The 13025-nt window shown below is 40.4% G+C and overlaps 1 protein-coding gene across 7 annotated transcripts in view; it reads right to left on the bottom strand.

Moving 5' to 3' along the window:
- The window catches only part of KLHL7 (kelch like family member 7), a 67814-nt gene that overhangs the window by 53791 nt on the left and 998 nt on the right, over positions 1 to 13025 (bottom strand). Inside the window, exons 1-2 of one of the 7 annotated variants that reach the window (XM_072764535.1) lie at positions 12383 to 12582; positions 4097 to 4293 (exon numbers count right to left, since the gene is read on the bottom strand). The exons of 4 other annotated variants lie outside the window; for them this stretch is intronic. The gene's annotated coding sequence lies outside the window, so the exon portion shown is untranslated. Of the gene's footprint in view, positions 1 to 4096; positions 4294 to 12382; positions 12977 to 13025 lie in introns of those variants that run through there. 2 more of the 7 variants (XM_025993147.2, XM_025993150.2) reach the window with 2 other exon arrangements.

The following is a 13025-nucleotide window of genomic DNA, read 5'->3' as shown; positions in this document are numbered from 1 at the left end:
GTGAAGGTAAAAAATGTTTTCCCAGCCCCGGCCCCTTTGCCCGCTGTTCCCCACACCACATATAGACATATGTGTATATATACATATATATTTATATATATTTTTTTCTCCTTTCAGGGAAAAGCCTTATAACAGTGGTTTTCAGACTTTTTAAGCGGTAGAATCCATCTTCAAATGATATGATTTCACATAATTTACAAAGACAGAATGGTTTCTATATAGTTAGGCTCAGCCTGGCAACCAAGGGATGGAAGAAGCCCCCTCACTATTTTGCTTAGATTCACTCACAAATATTTTGCTTCTGATCTCAGTAATTAGTCTTTCTGGAGGTGGATTCTGCTCGTTTAAAGATATGAGGACCCAAAAGAAGAATGCTTCAATCAAGCAACAGAATAATGTGTCTATAGAATTAGAAGTTAAGACTACAACCTGGGCGTTTTGGCTTCTTCTTGCCACTGGGTAAAAACAAAAGTTACTACATTTGGCTAGGTGCCTGAACCTGGTCAGGAAGGGAAAAAAAAAGGTTGCTGTTCTCTATGGGACAGAAGATAGCTGGAGCTCACAAGATGACCTTGGGTACCTTCTGGTTGTTGGGAGAGAAAAGTTCTCCATGGGTCTCTTGAATTCCTACATATCTTCCTGGACATGCCAAGAAGGCAAGGCCCTGACACTTTTTACCTGGGCCACCACTTCTGAAGGTTATGTTGCCAGCAAGCAACTCCTAGGAATGAGATACTGTCTTCCCACAAGAGTTAAGGGCCAGGTTTGCTTATTGTTTGCTATAAAATGGCAGATTCCTTAAGCTTGTGTTCATTCCGTAGCTACAGAACAAACCCATTTTGTGTATGACATCCATCTGGGCCCCAATGGGTCATCCTCATAGTACTCAGGGAATAAGGGGAATTGACACATACATGTGGATCCTCATGATGGTGTGCTTTGAGTGATCAAGTCTGCTGTCTCTAACCTAGGAGTCTCATGTCTCCCGCCAGCAACCATTAAACAGTAACAGGCTAACTAATCAGCTTATAAATAACATAAAATCAAATTCCAAGCCCATTGCTGGTACTGCTAAATCTAGTAATAAATGTTAATGAAAGACTAAAGTGACCCTCTACGACAAGACCAAAGGTTCAAGATACCTAGGAATAAAGGTCACCCCACCAGATAAAGAACCTTGAGGCTGTCTAAAGACAAAGAATAGGAACAGTGAAGGAAGAAATCATGAATACAATGAATAAAAATATTAACAAATAAATAACAGTGAAAGTGGCTATTTTTATTTTCATCCTTGCTCTTATATTTATGTTTTATATAACTTATATATAATTTTTAACTATGAAACTTTTCCCTCCACAAAGAATTTTCTCCATATAAAGAATTTTCCCTCCACAAAGAAATTTTCTCCATATAAAGAATCTATTGGGATCCCTGGGTGGCGCAGCGGTTTGGCGCGTGCCTTCGGCCCAGGGCGCGATCCTGGAGACCCGGGATCGAATCCCACATCAGGCTCCCGGTGCATGGAGCCTGCTTCTCCCTCCGCCTGTGTCTCTGCCTCTCTCTCTCTCTCTGTGACTATCATAAATAAATAAAAATTAAAAAAAAAAAAAAAAGAATCTATTAAGACTTAGGCCTTAGAATCTTGAAATAAGGGATGCCTGGGTGGCTCAGTGGTTAAGTGCCTGCCTTCAGCCCAGAGTGTGAACCTGGTCTGGGGATCGAGTCCCACATCAGGCTCCCTGCATGGAGCCTACTTCTCCCTCTGCCTATGTCTCTGTCCCCGTCCCCACCCCCACCCCTGTGTGTCTCATAATAAATAAATATAATCTTTAAAAAAATAAAAAAAAAAGAATCTTGAAATGACTATAGAAGGAATGGTATCACACCAAGTAATCTTGAACTTGAAGTTAGATATGGTAAGTGAAAAAACGATGACTTTTTTTTTTCTATGGATTCTGCAATCTAGCATCCAATTTCCTGCCTATTAGAACCCCAAACTCCCATTTCTGAAAAAATTCCTCATTATGAACTATGTTGGTGAGAGGGCAATTCTCAGGGTCTCCCTCTCATTATGGAAGCTAAAAGTCAGTTATTTCTTCTGTTCGCTTGGCAGAGCCAAACTTTGGCAAACCACCTAAGGCCAGCCAATTATACATCTACTTTCAGGATTTTGAATTTTAAGCAAATAACAGAAGATGGAGGAGATCTTTATGGCAGTGGCGGCAGCAGCAACAACAGCAAGTAGTCAAGACTGCTCCTGCAATGTAATGGACTCCACAGTTTCTGAAGCCTAGCTAACAGAGAATGTCTGGTTTCTGCTTGTTTGTCCTGCTTGCTCATCTTCCAGCCTATGGTCAATACGGTAAGCTCCTGATATATATATATATATATATATATATATATATATATACACACACACACACACACATATGTATATATATATATATATATATATTTGTTTTGGTTTTTTTTTTTGGTTCTTATTTATTTATTCATGAGAAACAGAGAGAGAGAGAGGCAGAGACACAGGCAGGGGGAGAAGCAGGCTCCGTGCAGGGAGCCTGACATGGGACTCAATCCCAGGTCTCCAGGATCACACCTTGGACTGAAGGCAGCGCTAAACCGCTGAGCCACCTGGGCTGCCCGCTCCTGATATTCTTATAAATAAATTTTGACTTAAGAGAGAAGGTATTTCCATTGCTGGTAACCAAGAATTCCAGTAGATTCACTGTGATAATAACAATACCAACAATATTTGACAATGCTGAGTAATTTATCAAGAGTTTTCACATTCTCTGTCTCACTATCCCCAACATTAGTAAGATAGGTCAGTATAGTATTATGATCATTGTCATGTGGATGCAAGCATAAAAAGCTAAAGAAGTTATGGACTTGCCCAATGTCACACAATTAGTAAGACGACAGAGCTAAGATTCAAACCTAGATCTGTTTCATTACAAAATCCATGTCAGCTCCACTAGAGTATACTGTTTCCAAAAACAATGAGTGACTAAAGACAACACTACTAAAAGAAGTTTTATAGATGATACAAAGCCACTTTAGAATAATTTTTCATGATAAAAGCTTACAGTATAATGTTGTGATTCAATTTGAGTGCAATTCAAAGAGAAGGTCTAAAACAGAACTCATTTAATCCTGACACACCATTTTTCCAGTAGGCTAACCAGAAATTAAGTACAGAATTTATGATATTTAACACAGATTGCATATATTTTTTTTAAGATTTTATTTATTTATTCATGAGAGACACAGAGAGAGCAAGAGAGGCAGAGACATAGGCAGAGGGAGAAGCTCCTGGGTCTCCAGGATCAGGCCCTGGGTGGAAGGTGGCGCTAAACTGCTGAGCCACCCGGGCTGCCCCCAGATTGCATATTCTTAAGAATGTCTCTCTTAAATATTAATCAACCACATTTTTGGCATTTAACAGATTGTAACTAATTATACGCTGTATATTATTACCTACTAAAATGTATTAATATGCCAACTATTTCAAGGACACCTATCTTTGTAGCAGATGTCAATTGGAGTAGTTACCTGACTTGTATTCTCCCTTCACAGGAAAGGAGTGAAGGGAGTATCAGTATATAAAAAGCCTTTCAAGATGTTTGTGCTCCATGACCTTGTTCTCCTTACCATAGAAAATTGATTCAAAGGGCTAACACTCAACCCAAATTAGGTCTATCACAGCCTCTCTATCCAGGATTTGAAACTCTGAAAGAGAAACAGATTAGCAGTAGTCAGAGCTGAAGTACAATTAAGGCAGCTCCTACAGAAAGGGTAGAAGCCCTTAGGATTAGAATAGTTCTTGCATCTCCCAAATCTTGATTGTCTTCTCTGCAGAAGGGAATTTTAATATAATCATGTCTCCCTTACGATATGCTTCTGTATTCGTTCATTCAATACACATGTGGTGTCATGCTGTCAGTATGCACTTTATACTACTGCAGTTTATTTTTTAATTTTTTTAATTTGGAGATATATATATTTTTTAGTTTTTATTTAAATTCCAGTTAACATACTGTGTAATATTAGTTTCAAGTATACAATATAGCGATTCATCACTTCCATACATCACCTGGTGCTCATCACAGTAAGATCACTCCTTTAGGGCAGCCCCGGTGGTGCAGCGGTTTAGCGCCACCTGCAGCCCAGGGCGGGATCCTGGAGACCCTGGATCAAGTCCCACGTCAGGCTCTCTGCGTGGAGCCTGCGTCTCCCTCTGCCTGTATCTCTGCCTCTCTCTCTCTGTGTGTCTCTATGAATAAATAAAATCTTAAAAAAAAAAAAAAAAAAGATCACTCTTTTAATCCCCATCACCCATTTAACCCATCCCCCACCCACCTCCCTTCTGGAAACCATCAGTTTGTCCTTTATACTTAAGAGTCTGTTTCTTGGTTTGCCCCTCCCATCTGCTCATTTAAAAAAAATGTGCCTGCCTTCAGCCCAGTGTGTGAACCCTCCCCTCTGCTCATTTGTTTCTTAAATTCCATGAATGGTACCTAGGTGGCTCAAATATCTGCCTTCAGCTCAGGTCCTGATCCCAGGCGGCAGCAGCAGGCTTCCTGCTCAGCAGGGAGTCTGCTTTTCCCTCTCCCCTCCCCCCCAAATAAATAATTTTTTAAAATTCCATAAATGACTAAAATCATATAGTATTTGTCTTTCTCTGGCTTATTTTGCTTAACTTAATACTCTCTAGCTCTCTCCATGTTGCACATGGCAAGATTTCAATCTTTTTTATGGCTGGGTAATATTTGGGTGTATGTGTGCGTGTGAGTTGTGTGTGTGTGTGTACACATCTTTATCCACTCATCAGTCGAGGGGCATTTGGGCAGTTTCCATAGTTTGGCTACTATATAGATAATGATGCTGTAAAGGTTGGGGTGCATATATCCCTTTGAAGTAGTATTTTATATTCTTTGGGTATATACTACTGGAGTTTAAAGAACATTAATCCCATCCTGAAAAGCCTGGGCCATACACAGGAGGCAGGTCCCTCTCCATGTACTCACCATTCTATCCATCCTTTGTCCTCTAAAATCTGCCCCCTCCCCCACCACTCCATTAAAACTTTACCATCACTTTTCAAACCCAGGGGACACTTTATCTTTTTTGGCCTCCCTACTACATTTGATACTCCTGTCTCTCCTTCATCACCTGTATCTTGGTTTTAGTGATATTATCCCCTGCTTTCTTGCTTCCATACCTTAATCTCCAATGTACTTTTCTTTCTATCCTTTAAAACATTGGTGTTCCCCCAGTTTCATCCTCTGTCCACTTTTCTCCTTACTCTGCCCTTAACCTCTGGGGTGTTATCAACCATGACATCAATTATTTACTTAACAAATATTTGAGCACCTATATGGTAGATGTTGGCAATACAGCACCAAATGAGACAGTGTCCCTGTCCTCATGAATCGTAGAGCCTAGTAGCAAAGACATACATTACAATAAGAAGTGTTTCTTGCCTTTATAGAGATGATCAGTGCATGAACAAAAGGAATAGAATCTATATAATAGAGGCCCTTGACATAACATAGGGCATTCCAGGAGGAAGTGGCATTAAAGTCAAAACTGAAGCATGAGTAGGAGGGAAAAAGAATTACAGGCATTGGTACAATATTGCAGGCTCTGAAGGAAGACAGGTGCCTGGAGTGAAATGGCTGAGAAAACTGGTATGAGATCTGACAGAAATAGGGTGGGATCACATCAGACAGGGTTGTAAAGGCCTGGTTAAGGATAAATATTCGTTAGAAATCCATGATAACTAAATTCAAAAAACCTTCAAAAATACTGCCAGCCATCATACCAATTCTACTCTTCACAAAAATTACTTTCCTCAACCTCTAGCTTCATCTTCCTCCTTCATTTTAGTGAATGATCTCATCTCCTACTTTTCAGAGCAGAAACACCTTTATTCTGATTCCTAGTGTCCAGTCCTCCTTAATGCCCATCACCCACTTACCCCATCCCCCTACCCATCTCCTTTCCAGCAACCCTGTTTCCTATAGTTAAGAATCTCTTATTGTTTGCCTCCCTGTTTTTGTCTTATTTTTCCTTCCCTTCCCCTATGTTCATCTGTTTTGTTTCTTAAGTACCACAAATGAGTGAAATCATAGGGTATTTGTCTTTGTCTGACTTATTTTGCTGAGCAGAATACCCTTAGTTTCATCTATGTTGTTGCATATGGGAAGATTTCATTCTTTTTGATGGTTGAGTAATATTCCAGTGTGTGTGTGTGTGTGTGTGTGTGTGTGCACGTGTACACACACATCTTCTTTATCCATTTCTCTGTTGATGGATATCTGGGCTCTTTCCATAACAAATGAATTCTTCCAGTTTTTAAGCACATTTGTACCTCTCCAATTTAAACAAAACCGAATGACCTTTATTTGACTCCCTTACTTCCTTCAGGGCCAAATTTCTCCAATAAAGCTGTTTCAATTGTTTCATATCGTACTCATGATAATCTGACTTCCATCTGTCTCCCATCAAAACAACACTCACTACAGTCAATAACTCCCCTGTGTTGCTATATCTTGACTTCTCATTGGCTTCAAAATTTGCCATGCTCCTTCTGAAACAATTTCTTCTCAGATTCTGAAAACTGAAACTCATTTTCCTGTTACTCTTCTGGACATTTTTTTGGGGGGGAAGGGGGCTCCTTATAGACTCATTCCCCATTTATCCTAGATTCTCCACGGTTTTAACAAAAAAGTTATCTAACATCTGCAGATAATCAAAAATTTACACTTATTTTATTTATTTATTTTTTAAGATTTGAGAGAGGGAGAGCGTGCGCACATGCAAGAGTGGGAGAAGGGGCAGGGGGAAAGGGAGAGATAATCTGAAGCACACTCCCTACTAAGCTCAAGCCTGACAAGGGGCTTGATCTCACCACCCTGAGATCATGACCTGAGTCAAAATCCAGTCAGACACTTAACTGACTGAGTCACCCAGACACCCCTAAAATAAATAAGTAAATAAAATTTATTCATTTGAGAGAGCACGTGCATGAGTGGTAGGAGGAGCAGAGGCAGAAGGAGAAGCAGGTTCCTGCTCTCCTGAGTCCAATGTGGGGCTACATCCCAGGACATGGAGAGCGTGACCTGAGTCAAAGGCAGATGCTTAACCATCTGAGCCATTCAGGTTACCCCCCTTACCACCACCAAAAAGAATATTTTAAAGTAAACTCTACCCTCAATGTGGGGCTCGAACTCATGACCCCGAGGTCAAGAGTTGCACATGGTATGACTGAACTAGCCAGGTGCCCCATGAATTTACACTTTTAACCCACAACTCTCCAGACCTGTCAATTCATCATATATACTTTAATGTCTCATAGGCACTGTGAATTGAACATACCTAAAATACAAACTATAATCCTTTCCCCAAAGCCTTGATCCTTTTCCAGTATCTCCTCTCTCAGTGAATAGTGTCACTATCTCCCTTGCTATGCATTCTAGAACCCTAGAGGTCATAACTGAAAATTTGTATTGAATCCCTCAGCATCCAGTCAATCACCACTATCATAATAGCAACAAAAATAGCCAACATTTATTGGGAACTTACTATCAGGTCCTGTTTTAAGTTATCTTAATTTGGTTATCTAATTTAGTCATCACATCCACAGGTGGAAGTTATTATCACCAAGTCCGGTGGATTTTACCTCCTAAATTTCTTGAATATGTCATCTTTTCTTCATTTCTATTGTAGCTACCACCTTAATCCAAAGGACCATCTCACTGAATTACTGAGTAACTTCCTGTTTGGTTTGCCAACAACCACTCTGAGAGCTCTCTCATTTGCCACAGATCAGACCATCTTTTTCAAAAGAAAAACAAACACTTGCAGATCCCTCCTCTTTCTCAGAAACATGCATGCACAACACACATCTGAAGGGGCTTTAGAATAAAGGCAACCCCTCCCCCCAACTTGACTTATGAAACTATGCCTGGGCAGGTCTCTAGCTACTTCTCCAGATTCGTCTTACACTATCATCCCTCTTATGTTCTGTGTTCCAGTCACACCGGCCTTAAGTCAGTCTCTTGAATTTGCCATTCTGTGGTAAGCAGGTCTCTGACTGAGGGCCTCTGCATTTGCTGTTCCATCTACCTAAGAGGCTCTTCCTTAAGGTGCCTGATTAACATGTACTCTTTTTTAAAAAAGTTTATTTATTCATGAGAGACACAGAGAAGCAAAGACACAGGCAGAGGGAGAAGCAGGCTCCATGCAGGGAGCCCTATGCAGGACTCGATCCTAGGACTCCAGGATCACGCCCTAAGCCTAAGGCAGACACCCAACCGCAGAGCCACCCAGGCATCCCTTAACATGTACTTTTATTTCAGCTCTCGGTTCATTCACCAGTTCCTTGGGGGAAATTTTCCTAATGGTCAAATCATCCACTCATCTGCCCTCACTGTATCATGTTCTTCTCTTCAATAATACCTACCACTGTTTCAATTTTACATTTTTTTGTGTGACTGCTTGACAAATGTCTCACTCTCCTACTAGACTAAAACTACATGAGGGCATGGATTGTCTGGTTTTGCTCATCACTGCAAGTACAGAATCTAGCAAAATGCCTAGCATGCAGTGGCTCAGTAAGTATTCACCCAAATGGATGTGTTAGAAAGCCAAACTGAGCTAGATGAGTAAGTCAATAGTGAGCTAAAAGAAAAGGGGGCAGTGAGTCTACCCATCCTCTGGTTTTAACAGGGAGGAGGGAGGTATTATTTATAGGGGAGTGTTGAGACTAAAAATGGGTAGACTGGTTTGGGTGGATGGTTAAAAAAATTAAAGAAGTTAAAACATGCCTAAATGCTAGACTCCGGTAAGAGAAGAAGTTAAAGATGCTCAAAAGAGATGTATTAACAAACAATGTAACTTTTCTGACTAGGCTAATATTGAGGGATTCAAAGCCCAGGTGAAAACACTGGCTTTAGATGAAAAAGAGGCAGCTTCCCATTGTAGCAAAATAAAAAATTGTCAAAATAGGTGTATAGATTTGGGGGTAGAAATCTAAAAGTTAGACAGTTCCAAAATAATGTCTTCTATTTATTTACACTATCAAAAGGGGGATGATCTATTGAAAACAAGCAAATAGAGAGAGGACTCATTTTAGAGGAAAACAGTAAAATTAACAGAAAGCAGGACTGATCACCAGTACTGACAGCTGAGTTGAAATTAAGACACCTGGCCACGAACTGCCTAGAAATGGGATATATTCCAGCTGTGCTTGGAAACCTTGCACAAAAAAGGTAAATAGTCATCAATGCTTTTTTGCCAGACAGATATGAAGAAAGGATGGAAGGTCAAGAAAGCCTGGGGGCATTGGAAGGAAGTGAAGAGAGAGATGATTATCTCCTAAACTGGGCAGACAAAAGAAGACAGCCTGGAGTCAAAAATAAGAAAGTCTGGATAATGGGAGTAGTCAATGGATGTTGTTGGCGGAATTAAATGAGACAAAGCATGTTAAACACATTGCAGAATGGCTGGTAGAAAATAAATGATCAAGAAGTGTTTCTATTACTGAAAATTTAATGCAGGAAGTTGTATTATTCACCCTAAAGATTAATGGCTAGTAGTAATTTACAGTCTTGAAGAGGTGAGTATACAGAAGTTAAGTCATTTTAGTTAGTAAGTAAGCCTAGTTGACTACTCAGCAGCCAATCCTTAAATCAGCTTTTTTGGTTCTCTTAATTCTCAACAGGGTTTTAACATAAGGTTTTAAATTCTAATTATACTTTAATTCACTTAACAGGGGGAAACTGTAAACTATAGTGGTACTTAGGAAGATCTTACGACATATCCCTTAAATGTTAAGGTTCTCCTACACTTAATTAACACAAGAGCAACAGCAATTGGACATGAGCAGTAGTGATTATGATCCAGCCCTGCTTTGTAGAGCTCCTCTATAGTATATCAGGTAATAAAATTAATATAAACAAAAAGGGGAAAAAAGGTGCTCAACCTATTTAAATAAGATGCTCCTAATATACCCACTATAATGGCTAACATAATAAAGACTGACAATATCAAGTGCTGACAGGATGTAGAATAAAAGCCTCTCTAATACACAGCTGGCATGAGCATAAACTGGCACAACCTTCAAAACATTATGACAGTTATCTATTAAAGTTGAGTGTAGCATAGCCTATGACTCCACAACTCCACTCTCAGGTACTTCCCAACAGAAATGCATACATGTGCACATCTAAAGACATGTACAAAACATACAAAAATGTTCAAAGTAGTACTATTCTTCATAGTGCCAAACTAGAAATAACTCAAATGTCCATAATGATAGAATGGATAAACTGTGGTGTATTTATACAATGGAATACTAAAGAAATAAATACAATGAAGATGAAGTAGAGCCACATGGAACATAATAAATCTCACAAAAATAATGTTAGCTTTCAGAAACCAAGACCCAAGAGTATATACTGTATGATTCCATTTATAAGTTCTAAAACAGGAAAAACAAATCTATGGTGACAGAAGTTAGAACAGTGGTTACATTTAGGGGGTGGGTAGTGATTGAGAAGAGTGTAAACGGAGACCTCTGCTGTGTTCTTCATGTTCTACTTCTTGTTGGTGGTATGTATATTTTGTGATAATTCATTGAGTTGCATGTTTATGATTTATATCCTTTAGTGAATCCTATACTTCTTTGGAAAGTTTACTTGAAAACTAGAAATGACTGCAAGGATGATGAAGGAAAAGGCTCCATAAGAAGGAAAAGGCACCAGCAGAGACTGCTGGCTCTGAAGAAACCCCGTTCACTACTACACATAAAATTGGCTATTAGGCTATCAAGAGATGAAATGACCTAAATTATATTTATCTGAGATCACAAAACTAGTTAATGGTAGAGCAGGATTGGAATTCAGGTATTCTAATTTTACCATATGCTCAACTTCTTGTAAGAATGTCTCCGGGTGTGTACAGAGGGGTCCTTTTCATCCAGGCACTCGTTACTCTGATCCCCAAAGTGATGAGGTCATATGGGGAAGCAAAAATAGTCACAATATAATATTCACTAAAGAACAAAAACACTCATAAAATTGGTTCTCACTCAAACATTTTTCCTCTGGCTCAGACCAGTTTCTATTTCTGCCAATTCCCAACAACTGCCCTTGTCAATCATTCTTGGTGAGTCTCTACTGTTATGATGTTAAAACAAGTACAATGTAAATCAACTGCAAAGTGAAAACTGAAAAATCACACAAATCTTGCAAAAGATGCAGGATTCCACCAAGTTGGTAAAAGTTCTACTGGAGAATACCCGAATGACATGTAAAGCTATTGACAAAAAGAGAATCCAACAGATTAAGGTCAGTTAACCGCTGTGAAAGAGATCTCTGGTTGTTCACCCAGCTTCTATTTCCCCCTTCCTCCTCAGTAACAATAACAGAATCCTGATTTTTCAGTAACTTTATTTCTAACTTAATAAACAGATGTTAATATAGTCTAACGCTAAGTATAAGAAAGGGATATGAATCAGAAATTTTCAAACCCAAAGAGCTAAGCATCCAGTTTCAGAAAATCACCTCTTCTTTCAAGTAAACAACTGATGCTGCAATCCCGTTGCACCCTATCTACATAAGGAATGAGGCAATGCTTTACCACGCTGGAGTCCACAGGCAAAAACCACATATCTGGAGGGGAGTGGGAGGACTGCTGGAAACAAATGTGAGCACTGGTGAACGGTGTTGGACCTTTAGAAGCCAACACTTGCTAAATGCACCAGTAATTTGAAGTCGTTGGTGTTGTAAATGTAAAACGCTTTACATGAAAGGAACTTGAATGGATACGTGAAAATAGATATGTGAAAGTAAGTTACACATAATTCTAAATTCAGAGGTCCACAGCTACTTCAGCACCAAAGCCAGGAAAGGTTTAAAGGCATTTGGACAGATACCTACTGCATTCATGCACCACGCCAGCAGCTGATGAACAAAGACAAGCTCCCAGCAGCGAGAGTTTGCTTAATGAAACCAGAAGCCTCGTATCTTCACACAAATCTTAAATCCCTGTACCGTTGTCCATATTCTCATCAGAATCACTGGATAAGCAAACCAGCTTTTGCCATTATTCATACTCACATCCTGCTTTTGTCCTCTTTAAAGACAGGACCACGATCACAAAACAAACATTCCCACGTCTCCTTAGATGCGATTATTATTATTATTATTATTATTATTATTGAAATAAAGCTTATAGAATAAAAAAAAAGTAACCAAGTGACTTTGATATGCTCTTTGGTAAAAGACGTCATGGACTTAAAAGACAAACAAACAAACAAACCCCTCTCTAGTCTACATTCTCCCTGTTAAAATCCATTCTCTTCATAACCCACCTTTTTGCCGACGCGGAGACTTTCATTAATGCGCCATACATCAAAGGCAGAACAAAGAGCTCCCCTTAATCACAGAGGCGCACAGGGGCCTTAAAACACTGCGCGGTATTTATTTAGCCGTGACTGTATTTGGCTTTAAATGAACACGTACGGGAGGACTTGTCTTTGACTACCTCCACCGGGTGACACAGAGGAGGGGCGGGGAATCCGTATTTAAGACTAGCTGATTTCAGGCCAGCGATGCTTTTTTTTTTTTTTTTTTTTCCTCCTCCTTCTTCGGGGTCTTGGGATTGGGCTGTGCCAACGGGCTCCTCCGCACAAGATCTCACGACACCCTGGAGCGGCTCTCCGAGGGAGGGATCCTCGCCTCACAAAGAGATAATAACTAGGGCAGAGCTGTTACACAACCGACACGCGATGCCGAACGCCAGCCCGAGGAGCCAGCCCCCCGGGAGCGTGGCCGGGGAGCCACAGCACCAGCACACGGGGACACGCTAGCGCTCGAGAACGGCCTAACGAGAGAGACGCTCCGCGAGCACACCGCGGCTGGCTGCGTGCGGAAAATGGCAGGAAGGGCGAGGACCGCGCAGGAGAGCCGCGGGCCCGCGGGCGCGAGTCCCGGACCCCCTCCCCCCGGCGCCCG

The sequence above is a fragment of the Vulpes vulpes genome, chromosome 7, assembly GCF_048418805.1.
Source record: "Vulpes vulpes isolate BD-2025 chromosome 7, VulVul3, whole genome shotgun sequence".
Classification (NCBI taxonomy): domain Eukaryota; kingdom Metazoa; phylum Chordata; class Mammalia; order Carnivora; family Canidae; genus Vulpes; species Vulpes vulpes.
This window is presented reverse-complemented; position numbering and strand designations above follow the sequence as displayed.